This window comes from Pyrus communis, chromosome 4 (assembly GCF_963583255.1).
Source record: "Pyrus communis chromosome 4, drPyrComm1.1, whole genome shotgun sequence".
Classification (NCBI taxonomy): domain Eukaryota; kingdom Viridiplantae; phylum Streptophyta; class Magnoliopsida; order Rosales; family Rosaceae; genus Pyrus; species Pyrus communis.
In genome coordinates, this window is record NC_084806.1 from 14,020,954 (window position 1) to 14,030,021 (window position 9,068).

General features: G+C 38.3%; 1 long non-coding RNA gene across 1 annotated transcript; it reads right to left on the minus strand.

The window, feature by feature from the left end:
- Positions 1-7,198: 7,198 nt before the first annotated feature.
- On the minus strand, positions 7,199-8,394 carry LOC137732990 (uncharacterized). The gene is made up of 3 exons (XR_011068360.1): positions 8,206-8,394; positions 8,031-8,117; positions 7,199-7,326 (listed from the first exon to the last, which is right to left on the minus strand). It is a non-coding gene; the product is annotated as an uncharacterized lncRNA (long non-coding RNA).
- Between the last annotated feature and the right edge of the window lie 674 nt (positions 8,395-9,068).

Genomic DNA, 9,068 nt, shown 5'->3' on the forward strand with positions numbered 1-9,068 from the left:
AGCTCTTCAATCCTTTGTAGTTACTTAGTGTGCCGAAAGGGACATGATGTGTAACAGAAGAGAGAAAGCTTCTATAGAGAGGTCTTTATAGGGCACTGGATACCTAGATAAGCATCATATATAAATAAATCTCTATCTTAAACCCTACTATCGACAGGTCAAAAATCCAGTGCTAGTTTTTTAGGATCCACCATCTACGGAGGCACAAGCAATATCTAATCAATGAGAGGTATGTCCGCAAAATCAGAGCAAGTTTAGGTGGGAACAAGAAACGGAGAACAAGATATGAAGATAAATGGTTCAGAGAAAGAAGTAAAGCAGAAGAATGACATATCTGAGATCGCCAAATGTTTGGGAGTTCCTCTAATTCGTAATGTGGACCTCTAAGATATTGCGATATCTTTAATGGTAAAGACATAAACATTTGGGGATGTGCCTTGTGCATGTTTGATAAGTAATCAGCGTCAGCATAATAAACAAAGCAATCATCATTTTGATGATCAGGAGGGTCGGATTCACTCAGGATGCATTGGGATTAGCCCAAGTCCATATTACCTTTCAGGGTAGCGAACAAACGTCTTTAATACTAATTCAGTGGTTGCGTGTAGGTGCGGTGCTGTATCTTTACCAATAGATAAAAAATGAATGAGATGTTCTATTTAACGCAATGAGCTAAGTACAACAAAGTGCAAAGTTGAACTCAGATATGGAACTTTGGATTCCATAACCTCTTTAAGGTTCTCATTTGCATACAGCGTATGGAAGATCATAGGTATACTTAAAAGGTAACACCTTCAGGGTGTAGTTCGATTAATTGACCAAAATATTGTCAGAACAACGTTTGAACTTTAAGCTAAAGCATAAACAAGTTTTCCCAAGATCCATTATCTCAAATTCTGTCTTCAGGTACGAAGTAATTTTCTCAAGCTCTTCCAGAGTCTTAGTGACATTCATGTCAATGACATAAATTGTAACTCTAGCATTTGGAATAAGACTTCATAGTTTAACATGCAATGGCATAATTCATATCCCTAACTGATCAAATAATCACTTAGATGGGTATACCACATCCACTGGATTGCTTCAATCTGTATGCGAAAGCCTCAAACGAGTTGAGAGGGTGTTCCATGGTTTGGAACTATTTGAACCAGTCCATGTAATTCTTCTAGAACTTCAATGTAAATCTCCGTATCTATATCCCCATAAAGAAACACTAACCATATGTCATAATGCTGCAGTCAATCACAAGGCGTTTGAGAGAAACCTTGCACCGTAAGGCGTGCATCATATCACACTATTTCATTCATCTTATTACGCTTTCTTTCCCACTTGTAACACAACAGGGTTACCTTGGGCAATGTAGGAACTATGAGTCCAAGCACACTCTGGTAAGGAATTTAACTTGGATTGTAATTTCGGTTGTCCAATCAGTTTTACGTTATCACTAATCAACGTAACACAGTTCGATATCGTCACTTTCATTTATGTTTGTAGCTACTATATAAGTGAAAACATCACCAATGATAATCTCATTCCAATTCCATTATCTCATACAAACTAGTATACGGGACCAAGAACTTCAAGTCTTAGGAGTAATCCGAATTAATCTCATGAGATGGAAATGATTTGAGATAGTGATCGAATATGGATTCATTTTATTTTGTGATCTTCCTCTTCTAGGGAAGTTAATCATATGAACTGAATGATTGGTCATGCTTTGGGCCAAGAACATATTGATTGGCTATCCGCGAGTGTACCGAACCATTCAACAGGGGCGACACACTCTTCAGGGATGTTGACTCGACGTCCATTAAGTACGTCTATCCTTGCAAGCATGTTTGCAGCTGGTATATGAGGAATGTGTTTGGAGCAACATTCTGAAAGCTAAAATTCATTACACTTGCTTATCACACTTATGTGGTACGAGGATTGAGATGAGACATAGTGGGCAACGTCCATGCAAATTTACGTCGTTCTATAGGAATGTTGATGTTCTTACCTCCCTCTAACAGCGGGAAGACTATCTCATCAAAGTGACAATCCGTAAATGAGTGGTAAAGAGATCGCTTGCAAGGGCTCTAATAGAGCTAGTGTGAAAGAGAATTGTAATCGACAGAGATTCACATCCTTCTCTAAGGACCCATGTTGGTATATTACGGCGGCGTAACTTGGCATATGGAATGCACACCCCAATGTGTAAATACGAAGCGTTAGGTTCGTACCCAGTAACCAACTGTAACGTAGAAAAGGTTGAGTGGCAACGGGTCTCAAAGAGGACCACATTGCTGCGTATGCGATTGCATAACCTTAGACAAAAACAGAAAGCCTAGTGCGTTCACCAAGGTCCAGACGATCATTTAAATTACGCTTTATGATCACTCTGCGAGGCTATTTTGGGGTGAACATGGGAAATTGATGTCCAATTATAAACCTAAAAGAAATGCAATACTTATCTAAGCATCTTCGATATAAACACTTAGGCATTATCCAGTTTTCTAGACTTTATGGGATAATTAGGATGATAAACCCTTAAAGACGACCATAAGGTTTAGCAACAATGTGTGTGGGCAAACATGTGATCAGTTTGTCGATTCATCAACCAAAACCATAAGTATTTATATGGTCCACATTTTGGTTAGATTAGTCCACATATTCCCTTGAATCCACAGTGAAAAGAGGGTCGTTTGGTATCTTTGCTAAGATGATTTAGAAAATCAAATTTCCTTAACGAGCAAGCTTGGCAAAGTATGCTTGTAAGCACAAGATCTTTACTTCAAGAAAGGAGATGTGTTGTGGCATCATTGTTCGACCTAAGTGTCCCAAATGGTCATGCTAAAGCAAGTAAACTGCTCAAATCACCGGGCTCTAGGCCGTCTACATATGGTTTATCCCTCGTTGGGAGGCAGCCCATTGGTCCCAAAACAAAGCTTCAGGCTCATTTTTGGAGGTGGTGCAAAGATATTCTTCTCTATTTTCCATTGATGGTTTCAATCATGATTATGGTCATCTCGAATATCCTTAAGACTCAATGATGTTCTTTTGGAACGGGGAGAATATAAAGTCTCTTAAATGGTAATTTAGTACTATTCATACAATGAGAAGTGTGCCAATGCTCTTAATCAGGTTGGATAGACCTAAAGTCGTTGCTAGAGATGTGATTTAAGTATAAAGTTAGTGTGCGTAGTCTCGCATTCTTCCAGACAACTAACTTTCCCACATTCGTACCTAATCACGTGGTTAATTGAATTCGGTCACATGTATACAAGAAATATGATTCAATTAACTCATATTTGAGGACATATCGATAAGATTATCCACAACAAAAAACAAACACCAAATGAGAATCCAAGAACATAGAAGAATGTTCACAAAGTAAACCAAAGTTACTAAGGTGATTCGGCTAACATGGCCTTTCATGCCAAAATTTTGTTATTCCAATGGTGTTCGGTGGACAAAAATTAGTCTCACATATAGATTACGAGAATGGTACTCCACAATGACATTGGTAGGGGCACGAACAGGTGCATAATCAATGATATCTTCCATCAAAATGGAAGTGAAATCTGCATGGTTGGGGTTTGAGAACAATATCCTTTATTCTTGAAGTTTTAGGTCTTAGGTGCTAAAGATCACGTTTTGGGCATGATGCCACACCTTGGGGCACACTGATTCTACCATATGTTGTAAAAACAAACTCGAAATTAGATTATGAGAGTGACAGACCCATACTTAGGTTCGATAAGCTCTAACCAAAGCTGGAGAGGTTTGTTTGGTAAGCCTCTGCCAAAGCAGAGCAATGTCGTTCGATGGGCCCCAGTCAAAACTAGGAATCAGCATTCGGTAGGCCTTGACTGAACTAGGTCGAGTTATTCGGTAAACTCCAGCCGAGCTGGGTCAATATCGTATGGTAGACTCCAGCTGAAGCTGGGTCTATACCTTTTTCTCACATTTATGGTAGTAATCAGATCTAAGAATTTGGTAAAGTTCTACTCTATACACTGCTGTTTTAGGAGCGAATTAAAAACATGGAAAGACGAGAAAAACATTCTCTAGTCAAAATTCGATCAAATTTATAAACTTCAGAATTGTACTCATTCATGGACGTAATCATGGTGTGCTTCAGACAATATCTTTCATGATTAAACGGTTCGTAGAAGCAAGCCAAAGAGCCATGGAATCCTAGTTCAGGAGGTATTTTCGTTTGTAATGTTGTTGACCCTAAAAATTAAAATTTGGGTCCAAACAAATGCTTCGAGCATAAGTCTTCGAATAAAGATCATGGCAGAGGCTTATTCAGCTCTTCCATGCCATTGTTGGCTTCAATTGTTTCTTAGCTTCTTGATAGCTAATTGGAGATTCACGTCCAGTATCCACATAAAGTGGTTTCGGTTAGAAACGTCCAAATCAGGGAAATTAAACTGGTGACGGTTCGACAATCCACTGAATGAAGGGAACAAGATTGTGAATAGTGCTATGGGAAATAAAACATCCGTAAGCATCAAAGTTAGAACATTCGGGTCCGAAGACATGGTTTGCATGAAAAACGTTGGGTTTTCATGGGTGTTTTTTAATCAAAACTTCGGGTTTCAAATGCACTGAATTCGAAACTATAGGTTCAATTTAGTTTATGAGCGTTTAGTTCATAAAAGAGTGGTTCTTGCAAGAACATATAATACAATATGCTGATTTAAGTGTAGTGGATTTGAGTTGCTTCGGTAACTCAAGTATGAGAGCTTTGGGACTACGAAAGGATGTCAACGGTTAAAAGTAGAAAAATAAATTATTGAATCGCTAATGTTCAAAAGTTATCTTGAAGTCAATAATTTTGGATTAATTCTCAGATTAATGAACTGCTAATCACTTTTAATTAATTCAACAGATTGGGACCAAACGAAGTTGATCGTGGAAGCCAAATAATGACAAATGGATCATATTAGCTTCAGTTGGTGATAGGCCAATTGATAATTAAATTAAAAAAAATTAGTATAAACCAAACTACCCAAATAAAATAGTTGGGTATGATTTATAAAGCGGGAATGTAAAAAATTGGTATTGGGTCAAAAAAATATTGCGGCCCAGCTAAAAGTGGCTGCCTGCGGTGCGGGAGCAATCCCTGCAGCAAAGCTGCAGACTGTTAGGCCTCGGGGAAGGCAGTGGGAGCATCCCAATTCTGGCTGCAGGCTATTGGGTCGGTTTTGGGGATAGCTTAGAGAAAAGGCTGCTGGTTTAGGGCCTAAACAAGACGCAAGGGCAAGCCCAGCCAAAGGCTGGCTTACGAGTTGGTGCGTTAGAAGCCTAGCCGAAGTTGGCTTTCGGGTTTGGGTCGAGTTAAGGTAAGCCCAACAATATAGAGAGCTGTTGGAAATTGGGCCGAGTGGTGGGCGAAGCCCAGTAAGCAACGAGGACTTACTGCAGGAGGGCCTAGGGCATTGGACAAAACCCAGCAACATGGGGCTGCTGGTTTTGGGCTAAGGACACGGGAGACATGTCCAAGAAGAGTTGCAAGCCTTCTTGGGTTGGGCTAGGGCTGCAGGCCCGTGGGAACCTTACTGGGCCGAGGGCCTGATGTGTCATGCGTGCACAACAAAGCCCAAATGATTGATGTCGTGTGGTCCAGATGTCAAACGATGTTGTCCTTGTGACGTGCTCGACGCGGTTGGGCTATAGGCCAGTGACGGTGCTCGGCGGTGATGATGCCAACGGCGGCGCGGCGGGAATTGCAGCTTAGGCCGCAAAAAATCCCAGAATTTTTTTTTTCAACTTTTCTAAGGTATGAAAAACCCTAAATTGCTTCGAATTTGTTGCGATGCTTTGACTCACAAATTTCACATAGCAAAATTTGCATAATGCATGAAACATATATATTGACAAATGTATGAAACATATACAATATATATGTCAGAAGGTAAATATAAATGTAGGGGGTTCATGCATCATGGGGAATGTTCATGATCGTTTCAAATATCTTCCTTTATTTTAAGTGTATTTGATTCGCATAAAATGACAAAAGCCTTTGAATTTGTAGAAGATCCTTCTCGAAAAGCTGGAATTACATCTCTAATGCGTTGTATCACGTTCATCACAAAAAAAAATAAATTGAATCAATAGCATGTAGATCAATTCAATAAAATAATCAATTAATCATAAAAAGAATGATTAAAACATAATACTCCCCTGATTAAAGAATAAACTCTCTTTAGCGTAGTGTTGAGAGCGAACTGATAACGTGTTGAAGGCATAATTTATTGAACAATTATGGAGGCAATAGAGAGAGGGGGTGCAGCACAAGAAAGAGAAGCAAAGAGATGTGTAATTGTGAGATGTGTGTTATATCACCCCATTGTGCCTTTATTTATAGTAGTAGGTAAGGTAAATTCCTTATCCCATTAAGATTACAACTCTAATAGGATAATATATAGTCTAAGAGATATTGTATAATCTCATAAGGATATCCTAGATATGATAGGATTTACACGATCACATTCCTAATATAATAGGATTGCAACAATAATAATATTCTCGCTTGTAAGTAAGCAGTTTCATTTTCGATTTTCATAGGTCATTATCAAAGGAGGAGAGAGAAGAGGTGGATTCTCTCTCCTCCTAACCTCTCTCCCCTTCCCTTGCCTTTGACTTGAATGGTTACGGTTAAGTCGTGCAACATTTTATGTTGATTTTTTATAAAGATAATTAGACAAAAAGTAAAGTGTGAGAGATGAAAGGGGATGAGAGAAGAAGATGAGAGAATCCTTTCTCATTATCAAATTATATTTGTGACACCGAAAGGTTTTTGGGCCTTTCTTTGACTTTAAGTTTGACTAGGGTTCTGTTAACGTGGAAAGTACTAGGGGTGGTTCGGTATGGGATACTGAACCAAAACTCTTGTCCTGATTCCCAAACCGAAATTTTCGGGAATCCCAATTTCAATACCGATCCCAAACCAATTTTTCGGAAATCCCGAAATAGTTTCGAGATTTCGGGACAAATCAGGAATCCTGAAATGGTTTTGGCTTTTGGACTAAATTTGACATATTATGTTTTTGGGCTAAAGTTCAACCTTTTATATTGAAAATTTGGGCTTTTGGGCAGGCTGCCAATCTGACTAAAATTTGACATACAAGTATACAACCAATCTGCCAATCTGAATCTGTGCACAATAGCATCTGTGATTTGCCTATGTAATTTCTACTAATAGCATCTGTGATTTGCCTATTCAATTTCTACTACAAATGCATGCAATTGAAGTAAACTTCCTCAAGGCAGTATAGCCTTCAGGCCTAATGTACTTCTCATCCTGAAAACATTTTGAGTCCTTGACAATCTTTCCTGCAAGAAATTTCCATGTGGCGCTGAGTAGGATGAAAGTCTCAAGAACCAACTGGATATACTTTGTTTCTTATATGTGTGTGTATAGAAAACAGAAACTTATTAAAATACCTATGGTATAAGAAAAGTGGAGTCCACAACTGAAAATACTAAATTTAAAGTATCAGCCTTAAACTAATGAAAAAATAAGACTACAAAGAAGCCTGCATATTACAGAACACTTGCTCTTTAAACATAACAAATAACAGAAAAAGATAACTATCTCGACTTGAATCTTGATGCGGTAGATAGATGCCCACAAAGAAGACTAAAATCAAATTCAATTTTATAAACAACCCAGCTCCTCAATGGAAACAACCTTGAAACACTCCTATTCTCTATAATTGTTGTTGAAGCATAACTTCAGTTCAGATGTCAATAATTAATAAAGTACCATTTATTGAACAATTTCTATAAACTACCAGATGTTAAAGAATAAAATCAAACGAAACAACCAAATATGCAAAACACACAATCTCAACATAACCAATTGCCATTTCGGTCTTTAATACAAGAACCAATAACTCACAACTCATAATTATGTCCCAATTTCTGAATTCCAAGAACTCTAAGCAATGTAAGCATACCCAATTTCCCATTAAATTCCCAGAAAGCAAACATATAAATTTACGAGTAAGAAACACGAAAGTTACGAACTTTTTTACCTGAGGTGGAGGAAGAAGAAGAAGGAGAAGAAGGATGAGGATGCCTGAGGTGGGTTGTGGAAGGAAAGGCCGAGGAAGAAGTGAACTCTGCAAACAAAATTAATTCCAAACCGTAAATTAAATTTCAAAAGGAGGACAGAAATTAGATTTCAAAACACTAAATTAAATTAATTACCCCAGAGAGAGAGATTGCGAAAGAGAGCAGTGGCGTAGTGGTGGCTGTGTGGTGAAGGAAGGCTGGAGAGTCAGGTGTGGTGGTAGGCTGGTGGTTGGCCGGAATTCGGCATAGAGAGATGAGATGAGGGCTCAATGAGGGAGGCTCAAGGGCTGCGCTTCCTTCAAGTTCGATTAGACTTCAATGGAATCAATGGAACGGAAGTGAAATGGGATTCTAACCTAAAAACAAATGAACGGCATAGATTAAATCCAAAGCAATCAACGGTTTGAATAATTCTCTTATAATTAAAATATATATATATATATATATAATATTTATTTTCGGTTTGGTATGGGAATACTGAAAAAATAAGATGCAAAACCAAATCCCGTACCAAAAATGTCGGTTTGGTTCGGGATAACATACCAAAAATTTCGGAAATTTTGGTTTGGAATCGGAATTTTTTGAGTTTGGTTTGGGATTTTTGGGATTTTTTTCCAGCCCTAGAAAGTACGCGTACGCAGGCATAGAGAAACACGTGGAGCATGTTTTGGGATATAAATATTGAGATTACATCACCCCCCTTCCTTGCTATAGATAGATAAAGAAGCCTACTGAGGCGCTGAGCTTGCGACGGTGGCATCGTGTTTTAGTGTTCATTCCATTTTTTTATACAGAGAAATCACGGTCGAGATCCAAACTCATAGAAAAGACTTTTAGTCTCTCTCTGGTCCGTACCATGTTCTCTGTATAAAGAGATGTACTGGATCCGTCTCCATATATTTTCATTGGTATTATATTAAGGGAAATATTATTGGCACTCCAAAAATCTTATTCTACACTCCTCACAAATGTAGTTTTCTTTCCTAATATAGAAAGTT